This window comes from Symphalangus syndactylus, chromosome 10, assembly GCF_028878055.3.
Source record: "Symphalangus syndactylus isolate Jambi chromosome 10, NHGRI_mSymSyn1-v2.1_pri, whole genome shotgun sequence".
In the NCBI taxonomy this organism is placed as follows: Eukaryota; Metazoa; Chordata; class Mammalia; order Primates; family Hylobatidae; genus Symphalangus; species Symphalangus syndactylus.
Window position 1 is genome coordinate 102,645,716 of NC_072432.2, and position 10,873 is coordinate 102,656,588.

Consider the following 10,873-nt stretch of genomic DNA (forward strand, 5'->3'; position numbering starts at 1 on the left):
TATTTCCTCTCCTTCCCAACACCAACCTGTGGCTGTAGGTGAGTAGGTTCACTCCTTTCCTGAGAATGCTCCCTTTCCTCAAATTATACATTCTAATCATCTTTCAAGATCCAACTCAAAATTTAACTATTTCATGAAGGCTTCCTGATTATTTAAGTCCCCTTACTGTAATTCTTAACTTTATATATACAGCACTTAGTGAAATACTATATAACCTCTCTCAAAGGACCTCCACTTAACATATTCTCTTATTCAGCCAATGCTCTCCATTTCTCCTGTGAAACAGAGCAACAAATGCCCATCACACATGGATTTGTGGCTAACAGTTTCTCTTACACTCTTATATTTCTTACCTTAGTAGAGTCAGCTGCATCTGTCCTCAGTCTGTTTATGCTGGTTATACTTTTCACAGTAATTATTCATTACATAAACTAACAAAATATGAGTGTGGAAAAGAAAAGTTGTTCTAAAATTTAAAAAAACCCAAAGTTTTAGTAAAAGTAAACTACTAAAAAGATTTTGCTGTAAAATTAGGTGAAGGTGGGATGAAAGAGAAAAATCACTAAAGTTTAGAAGGTGTCTACATTCAAATTGCTTTACTACTATGTTCTCTCTCTAAGGAAACTAAAACTACAAGTCAGACAACAAACCTATTATGAGTGTGATTTATCAAAGAAATACGTCACAGAGTGCTCGCTTCGGCAGCACATATACTAAAATTGGAACGATACAGAGAAGATTAGCATGGCCCCTGCGCAAGGATGACACGCAAATTCGTGAAGCGTTCCATATTTTTTCTTCACAGAATTGGAAAAAACTACTTTAAAGTTCATATGGAACCAAAAAAGAGCCCGCATCGCCAAGTCAATCCTAAGCCAAAAGAACAAAGCTGGAGGCATCACGCTACCTGACTTCAAGCTCTACTACAAGGCTACAGTAACCAAAACAGCATGGTACTGGTACCACAACAGAGACATAGATCAATGGAACAGAACAGAGCCCTCAGAAATGATGCCGCATATCTACAACTATCTGATCTTTGACAAACCTGACAAAAACAAGAAATGGGGAAAGGAGTCCCTATTTAATAAATGGTGCTGGGAAAACTGGCTAGCCATATGTAGAAAGCTGAAACTGGATCCCTTCCTTACACCTTATACAAAAATTAATTCAAGATGGATTAAAGACTTAAATGTTAGACCTAAAACCATTAAAATCCTACAAGAAAACCTAGGCAATACCATTCAGGACATAGGCATGGGCAAGGACTTCATGTCTAAAACACCAAAAGCAATGGCAACGAAAGCCAAAATTGACAAATGGGATCTAATTAAACTAAAGAGCTTCCGCACAGCAAAAGAAACTACCATCAGAGTGAACAGGCAACCTACAGAATGGGAGAAAATTTTTGCAACCTACTCATCTGACAAAGGGCTAATATCCAGAATCTACAATGAACTCAAACAAATTTACAAGAAAAAAACAAACAACTCCATCAAAAAGTGGGCAAAGGACATGAACAGACACTTCTCAAAAGAAGACATTTATGCAGCCAAAAAACACATGAAGAAATGCTCATCATCACTGGCCATCAGAGAAATGCAAATCAAAACCACAGTGAGATACCATCTCACACCAGTTAGAATGGCCATCATTAAAAAGTCAGGAAACAACAGGTGCTGGAGAGGATGTGGAGAAATAGGAACACTTTTACACTGTTGGTGGGACTGTAAACTAGTTCAACCATTGTGGAAGTCAGTGTGGCGATTCCTCAGGGATCTAGAACTAGAAATACCATTTGACCCAGCCATCCCATTACTGGGTATATACCCAAAGGACTATAAATCATGCTGCTATAAAGACACATGCACACGTATGTTTATTGCAGCACTATTCACAATAGCAAAGAATTGGAACCAACCCAAATGTCCAATAACGATAGACTGGATTAAGAAAATGTGGCACATATACACCATGGAATACTATGCAGCCATAAAAAATGATGAGTTCGTGTCCTTTGTAGGGACATGGATGAAACTGGAAAACATCATTCTCAGTAAACTATCGCAAGGACAAAAAACCAAACACCTCATGTTCTCACTCACAGGTGGGAATTGAACAATGAGAACTCATGGACACAGGAAGGGGAACATCACACTCCGGGGACTGTTGTGGGGTTGGGGGAAGGGGGAGGGACAGCATTAGCAGATATACCTAATGCTAAATGATGAGTTAATGGGTGCAGGAAATCAACATGGCACATGGATACATATGTAACAAACCTGCACATTGTGCACATGTACCCTAAAACCTAAAGTATAATAATAATAATAATAAAAAAAAGAAATATGTCACAGAACTCTAAATATGTATGAGACTCATTCTCAGAGAAAAGACTTTGACCCTATATCAAAAGACATCAGAATAAATTAATGCCTGAGTTAAAATGTTTATATAGACATTTTATAGTACACATACATATAGTTTATGATTCCCTACTATCAAACTCAATCATGTTCAGGTAAAAGGGCTTCTACTGTAATATTTTATAACTTGATCACTATTTTCCAGTAGTGTCTAAACTCTTGAGGACAAGAGTTTAGATTTTAATTTTATAGTCATTCAATTACTCAACAAATATTTTTATATATAATCACTTATATGCCAGACACTTTGCTTGATATGAAGCTAGAGAGATGATAAAGATGTGGTCTCTTTCTTACTGCACTTTCTAGCACAATGTTGGTTTGGAGCAAAGGACAAGAAATATTTTTGTTTCATTTACTTCCTATAAATCTGCTAAGTTTCAAAGTCAGAACAGTGGTTAAAAGCCTGCCCTGTTGTTATACTCTTAAGCCAGAAAATATTTCTTCATGTCTTTTGATGAGGAAATAATCGGTAAGTTTTGATATATCAAAATGTTCTCCAAAAATTCAGAGAGGCAAAAAGACCAGGACCCCTGAAGGGCTTAGAAAAGAACTGGTCTGTGGCAATGAGTTATTGACAGAGGAAGACTAGCACGAAGTTGGTTTATTTGCTTTTTACTTATTTACTTGTGTTTGAATGGAAGTATTAGTATATGTGCTTGGTTTTTGAAAGGATCTGAGAACACGAGTTAGTTTCAAGGAGTTCATGACAACTGGAATATAGCACCAAAGAACATAGTTTTTACAGTGACCTTTTCTAGGAAAAGATCAAACATAGGGGAATTTCACTACAGAGAAATATATGATCTGTGATCTACTCTCTTCTCTCTCTGCTTTGATCACAAGGGAATGTACAATCTATGGAGCTGGGAATTGTAAGAGAAAAGCTGTTTTGGGGTGAGAGGTTTCTCCTGGAGGAACTAACCAGAATGAGGAAAAATAGAGAATCATAAACATATAGGTTATAAATTAAGTTTGAGCACGTGGAAAATTAGGAGCTGTGTGCAGTTACAATGGAAAGAGCCATTGTAAAAGTTTTCCGAATGTCTTTCTGGAATAAACTAAAAAATATTTTCTCCTGCTCCCTGCAGCATGTAATTAAGTCCATCCTAACAAGCTAGCTGATTACCACCAGCAGGCACTTCCTGCACAGCTGCCTGCATCCCTTCTGGGCCTGCAGATCACTCATGAACTTTCCCTGTCTGAAGACACAGGCAGTCCTATCTGGACCATGTGCTCAATCTGAGTCTTCAGGATGACAACGATAACAGAGCTTCAATAGGCAAGAGACTGGTGCTCTCTGCTGTGGGGGTGATTGGAACACATCAGTTGTTAATTCGAGATCCAGCTGTCTTGGTCTGGGTCTGGGGTTCCTTTCCTGCCTTACCATTCCATATATCTTTCTCCAGAACAAGCATGCTTGGGCAAGGGAGACAGTCTTTCTCAAAAAGAACCAGGTAGGGGAGGCTGCTGGGCATGAGTTTTACAGGTTCCTGCTGGCAGAGTTATATGGAAGAGAAGCTGGCCTCTCCACTATGACCCTAAAAACTAAATATTTTTTTTTTCTTTTTTAGGATGGCCTCTAATATCCCAAGTGAGAAAAGATGCTCCCTTACCCTATACTGAAAGGACCTACAAAACTGAGGAATAAGTTTAAAATGTACCCTGAAGGAAGGTGAGATTGGGTAGGAGACAGAGAATAAAACTGTGAAACACAACACATTCTGTATTTATACAATTCATTCTGTCAGGCTTAGTTTGAAATCCAGGACAGATTTCTTAGAACTTTCTGAACCCTCTTATTATTCCTTGCCCTTCCCCCTTTGAAAACGAAGACAACAGTGATTTATAATATTCTTTCTTTCTGGGGAAATCAGCTACATGGGATGTTTTAAGAAAAAATGGGATGATTACACAGGATAAAGAAAATAATTTTGAACATTTGTCTGAAAAAGTCTCTTATTCTGATTTGTGTATAACTGTTAAAAAACAGTATTATATATGCAATGTGTTGTACCAAAGTAAGTCTAGCCCTTTATTTTTTTGAGACAGGGTCTTCCACTGTTGTCCAGGCTGGAGTGCAGTGGCATGATCTTGGCTCACTGCAACCTCCCCCTCCCTGGCTCAAACTATTCTCCCACATCAGCCTCCTGAGTAGCTGGGATTACAGGCACATGGCACTGTGCCCAGCTAATTTTTGTATTTTTAGTAGAGACAGGGTTTCGCCATGTTGCCCAGGCTGGTCCTGAACTCCTGGGCTCAAGCAATCTGCCCACCTCAGCCTCTCAAAGTGCTGGGATTACAGGTGTGAGCCACTGTGCCTGGCCTAGCCCTTTATTTTATATATAAACATGTAAATCCATTCAACAGCCTCAGTTGAATGTGGTTATGGAGACTGAGATGACAGCATCAGCTAAGGCCTTAGAGTAGGAAGGGCAGTTGGGATAATGCAGGCAGCAAAGCTATAAAAATCTGAATGACAGAAACACATAGCACAATGAGGATGGGAAATCAGCTCAGCTAAGTGAGGACCTATACTGAGGTGAGTGTTAGAAGCAGGTCCAGAAAGACAGCATAGTCACTCTGAAGTGACACCAAAGACAGAGAGTCACTCTGAAGTGACACCAAAGGATTTTGCTCAGAAGATGCTACAGAAAAAAAAGTTACATATCAAAGTGGAGGTCCCGGTACATCATGAGGGTGCTTCTGATTAACAAAAGCCAGCCAGCTGTTTGGAAAAATCTAAATATGTTAACAGCCTGTCCTTGTCCACACAAAAACTTATACACAAGTGTTCACAGCTGCATCATTCATAATAGCCAAAAAGTGGAAACAACCCAAACGTCCAGAAAATGAATTTTATCTCAATTTTTAAAAAGCCTTCTCATGTTGTAGTTCTAACAGGCTGAGTAGTTTAAAAAGGTAATAACAGAGTGAATAATCAAGGAAAACTTCCCTGGCATTGCTAGAGATCTAGATATCCAAATCACCTGAGAAATTCATTGCAAAAAGACCATCACCTAGGCACAGTCATCAGGTTATCTAAAGTCAACATGAAGGAAAAAATCCTAAGAGCTGTGAGGTAAAAGCATCAGGTAACTTTTAAAGAAAAACCTCTCAGATTAACAGCAGATTTCTCAGCAGAAACCCTGCAAGCTAGAAGGGATTGGGGTCATATCTTTAGCCTCCTTAAACAAACAATTATCAACCAAGAATTTTGTATCCAACTAAACTAAGCTTCATAAATGAAGATAAAGTCTTTTTCAGACAAATCAATGCTGAGAGAATTCACCACTACCAAGCCAGCATTACAAGAACTGCTAAAAGGAGTTCTAAATCTTGAAACAAAACCTCGAAACACACCAAAATAGAACCTCCTTAAAGCATACATTTCACATGGCATATAAAATAACAACACAATGAAAAAACCGCAAGGTATTCAGGCAACAACTAATATGATGAATAGAATAGTACCTCACATGGCAATAGTAATGTTGAATGTAAATGGCCTAAATGCTCCACTTAAAAGATGCAGAATGGCAGAATGGATAACAATTTACCAACCAAGTATCTGCTGTCTTTAAGAGACTCACCTAACGTATAAGGACTCACATAAACTTAAGGTAAAGGGGTAGAAAAAGATAATCCATGCAAATGGACACCAAAAGTGAGCAGGAGTAGCTATTCTTTTATCAGATAAAACAGACTTTAAAGCAACAACAGTTAAAAAAGACAAAGAGGGACATTATATAATGATAAAAGGACTAGTGGAAAATATCACAATCCTAAATACATATGCACCTGACACTGGGGCTCCCAAATTTATAAAACAATTACTACTAGACCTAAGAAAGGAGACAGATAGCAACACAATAATAGTGGGGAACTTTAATACTCCACTGAACGCACTACACAGGTCATCACATCAGGAGGTCAACAAACAAACAATGGACTTAAACTATACCCAAGAACAAATGGACTAAATGGATATTTATAGAACATTCTACCGAACAACTGCAGAATATACATTCCATTCATCAGCACATGGAACATTCTCCAAGACAGACCATATGATAGGCCACAAAACAAGTCTCAGTAACTTAAGAAAACTGAAATTATATCAAGTACTTTCTCAGACCAAAGTGGAATAAAATTGGAAATCAACTCCAAAAGCAACCCTCAAAACCCTGCAAATACATGGCAATTAAATAATCTGCTTCTGAATGATTGTTGGGTCAACAATGAAATCAAGATGGAAATTAAAAAATTCTTTGAACCAGACAATAATAGTGACACAACCTATCAAAACTTCTGGGATACAGCAAAAGTGGTGCTAAGAGTAAAGTTCATAGCATTAAATGCCTGCATCAAAAAGTCTGAAAGACCACAAATAGACAATCTAAGGTCATACTGCAAGGAACTAGAGAAACAAGAAAAAACCAAACCCAAACCTAGCAAAAGAAAAGAAATAACAAAGATCAGAGCAGAATTAAATGAAATTCAAACAACAACAAAAAATACAAAAGCTAAATGAAACAAAAAGCTGGTTCTTTGAAAAGATAAACAAAATTGATAGACCATTAGAGAGATTAACCTAGAAAAGAAGAGAGATGATCCAAATAAGATCAATTAGGAATGAAACAGGAAATATTACAACTGATACCAAAAAAATACAAAAGATCATTCAAGACTAATATGAACACCTTTATGCACGCAAACTGGAAAACATAGAAGAGATGGATAAATTCCTGGAAATATACAACCCTCCTAGATTAAACTAGGAAGAAACAGAAACTCAATAGGCCAATAACAAGCAGAGAGAGTGAAATGGTAATAAAAAAATTGCCAACAAAAAAAGTCCAGGACCAGATGGATTCACAGCTGAATTCTATCAGATATTCAAAGAATTGGTACCAATCCTATTGAAACTATTCCAAAATATAGAGAAACAGGGAATCCTCCCTAAATCACTCTATGAAGCCAGTATCACCCTAATATCAAAACCAGGAAAAAACAAAAAAACTACAGACCAATATCTCTGGTGAACATAGCAGCAAAAATCTTCAACAAAATACTAGCTAACTGAATCCAACAGCCTATTAAAAAGATAACCCACCATGATCAAGTGGGTTTCATACCAGGGATGCAGGGATTACTTAATATACACAAGTCAATAAATGTGATACACCACAGAAAGAGAATAAAAAACAAAAATCACATGATCATTTCAAATAGATACAGAAAAAGCATTTGACAAAATCCAGCATCCCTTTATGATTAAAACCTCAGCAAAATCGGCATAGAAGGGACACACCTTAAGGTAATAAAAGCCATCTACAACAAACCCACAGCCAACATTATACTGAACAAGGAAAAGTTGAAAGGACTCCCCTTGAGAAGTGGAACAAGACAAGGATGCCCACTTACACCACTTCTATTCAACATAGTACTGGAAGTCCTAGTCAGAGCAATCAGGCAAGGGAAAGAAATAAAGGGCATCCGAATCGGTAAAGAGGAAGTCAAACTGTCGCTGTTTGCTAATATGATCATATACCTGGAAAACCCTAAAGACTCATCCAAAATCTCCTAGATCTGATAAAGGAATTCAGTCAAGTTTCAGGATATAAAATCAAAGTACACAAATCAGTAGCACTGCTATACACCAACCGAGACCAAGCTGAGAATCAAATCAAGAACTCAACCCCTTTTATAATAACTGCAAAAATAAATAAATAAAATGCATAAGAATATACCTAACTAAGGAGGTGAAAGACCTCTGCAAGGAAAACCACAAAACACTGCTGAAGAAATCATAGATGACATAAACAAATGAAAACATATCCCATGCTCATGGATGGGTAGGATCAATATTGTGAAAATGACCATTGTGCCAAAAGCAATCTACATATTCAATGCAATTCCAGTCAAAATACCACCATCACTCTTCACAAAACTAGAAAAAACAATCCTGAAATTTATATGGAACCAAAAAAGAGCCCACATAGCCAAAGCAAGATTAAGCAAAAGAACAAATCTGGAGGCATCACATGACCTGACTTCAAACTATACTATATTGCTACAGTCACCAAAATAGGCACATAGACCAATGGAACAGAATGGAGAACCCAGAAATAAAGCCAAACACTTACAACCAACTGATCTTTGACAAGGCAAATAAAAACATAAAGTGGGAAAAGGACACCCTATTCAACAAATAGTGCTGGAATAATTGGCAAATCACATGTAAAGGAATGAAGCTGGATCCTCATTTCTCATCTTACACAAAAATCAACTCAAGATGGATCACGGACTTAAATCTAAGACCTGAAACCATAAAAACTCCAGAAGATAACATCGGAAAAACCCTTCTGGACATTGGCTTAGGCGAAGACTTCACGACCAAGGACCCAAAAGCAAATGCAACAGAAACAGAGATAAATAGATGGGACTTACTTAAACTAAAAAGCTTCTGCACAGCAAAAGAAATAATCAGCAGAGTAAACAGACAAACCACAGCGTGGAAGAAAATCTTTGTAAACTGTGCATCTGACAAAGGACTAATATCCAGAATCTACACAGAACTCAAAGAAATCAGCAAGAAAAAACCAAACAATCCCATCAGAAAGTGGGCTAAGGACACAAATAAGACAAGTCTTAAAAGAAGACGTACAAATGGCCAACAAATATATGAAAAAATGCTCAACATCACTAATGATCAGCAAAATGCAAATCAAAACCACAATGCGATACCACCTTACTCCTGCAAGAATAGCCATAATTTAAAAAATCAAAAAATAGTAGATAATGGCATGGTGGTGATAAGGGAACATTTTTACACTGCTGGTGGGAATGTAAACTAGTACAATCACTCTGGAAAACAGTATGAAAATTCCTTAAAGAACTGAAAGTAGATCTACCATTTGATCCAGCAATCCCACTACTGAGTATCTACCCAGAGGAAAAGAAGTCATTATATGAAAAATATACCTGCACTTTCACATTTATAGCAGCACAATTTGCAATTGCAAAACTATGGAACCAGCCCAAATGCTCATCAATCAATGAGTGGATAAACAAAATGTGATACATACACACACACACATACACCCCCACCTACCCCATGGAATACTATTCAGCCATAAAAAGTAATGAAATAATGGCATTCACAGCAACCTGGATGGAATCGGAGACTATTATTGTAAGTGAAGCAACTCAGGAATGGAAAGCCAAACTCGTATGTTCTCACTTATCAGTTGGAGCTAAGCTATGAGGATGCAAAGGCATAAGAGTGACAGAATGGACTTTGGGCACTTGGGAGGAAGGGTGGGATGGGAGTGAGGGATAAAAGACTATACATTAGGCACAATGTACACTGCTCAGGTGATGGGTGCACCAAAATCTCAGAAATCACCACTAAAGAACTGTTCCATGTAATCAAATACCACCTGTCCCCCCAAAACCTATTGAAATAAAAATAAATAAAAAATAAATCAAAAGGGGTAACAGCTTGGAATCACAGACTTTCTTTAAAATATCCCTGTAAATAGGCCTTATGAGAGCCAACTGGTTATAAGCTAATTAGTTAATACTAGATTTCATAACTTTTCTGCTCTAACTTGGTATTTTCTTCATTGTTTAGTGGCTTGTTCTGTGTTACTATTTTTTTTTTTCACTCTTAAATAATGAAACACTGGTGGGGGGAAGGAGGCCAGGTAGTGGTATTTACCTACGGTTTATTTGTTCCCAGCCTAATTCTCTAGCCTTGACTTCACTGGCTGCAGCAAAATAGGAAAGCATGTGTATGACAGAGGAGACCTAATAAGCATTTTTGTGTCTTGCTTCAATTGCCTCCAAATTATGGGAACACATTCTATGACTAATAACAGAAAGAATCCACAAAAATCTGATATTTTTGCATTTCAGTGTTCCTAATACTTGGGGTAGATGTTGTCCTAGGATCTGGGGCAGCAAGAAACAATTAGAGCCTAAAATAAACAGGAATAATAATTCTGGGATCCCTAGAATTTCTAGTATCTAGAGTTCTCTGTACTTCTTAGTCTGCTTTTTTTCTTCCCTCTCTCCTTGAGGAATTAATTCAATTAGAGATTGCTCATTACAGACCATAATAATTCATTTTTGGCCTATAAATATTTTGGAGAAAAAAGAAATGAAGGGATTCCATTTCACTGACACTGCCATGTTAAATAAATGCCTGGTGACTGGTGCTATAAAACACTCTGCCCCAGTGTCTTCCTTAGTAGAGACAGAGAGAGAGAGAGAGAGAGAGAGAGTGTGTGTGTGTGTGTGTGTGTGTGTATAATTTCTCAGTAATTGTGGGTGGGAGTTGAACTCACAGATGTCAAAACAGGAGCTTGGAACTGATAGTCAAGGACCCTGGTGACAATGAGCATTATGCTGGAAGTACGACAAATACGTCTCTTGGATAC

The 10,873-nt window shown here is 37.6% G+C and overlaps 1 protein-coding gene and 1 non-coding gene across 5 annotated transcripts in view; one reads left to right on the top strand and one right to left on the bottom strand.

Moving 5' to 3' along the window:
• Positions 1-10,873, bottom strand: part of PPP2R3A (protein phosphatase 2 regulatory subunit B''alpha) — a 221,423-nt gene that overhangs the window by 164,034 nt on the left and 46,516 nt on the right. The window contains exons 1-2 of one of the 4 annotated variants that reach the window (XM_055295337.2): positions 10,781-10,797; positions 354-431 (exon numbers count right to left, since the gene is read on the bottom strand). The exons of 2 other annotated variants lie outside the window; for them this stretch is intronic. The gene's annotated coding sequence lies outside the window, so the exon portion shown is untranslated. Of the gene's footprint in view, positions 1-353; positions 635-10,780; positions 10,798-10,873 lie in introns of those variants that run through there. One more of the 4 variants, XM_055295336.2, reaches the window with a different exon arrangement.
• On the top strand, positions 690-796 carry LOC129492480 (U6 spliceosomal RNA). Its single transcript, XR_008660907.2, has one exon. It is a non-coding gene; the product is annotated as a U6 spliceosomal RNA (small nuclear RNA).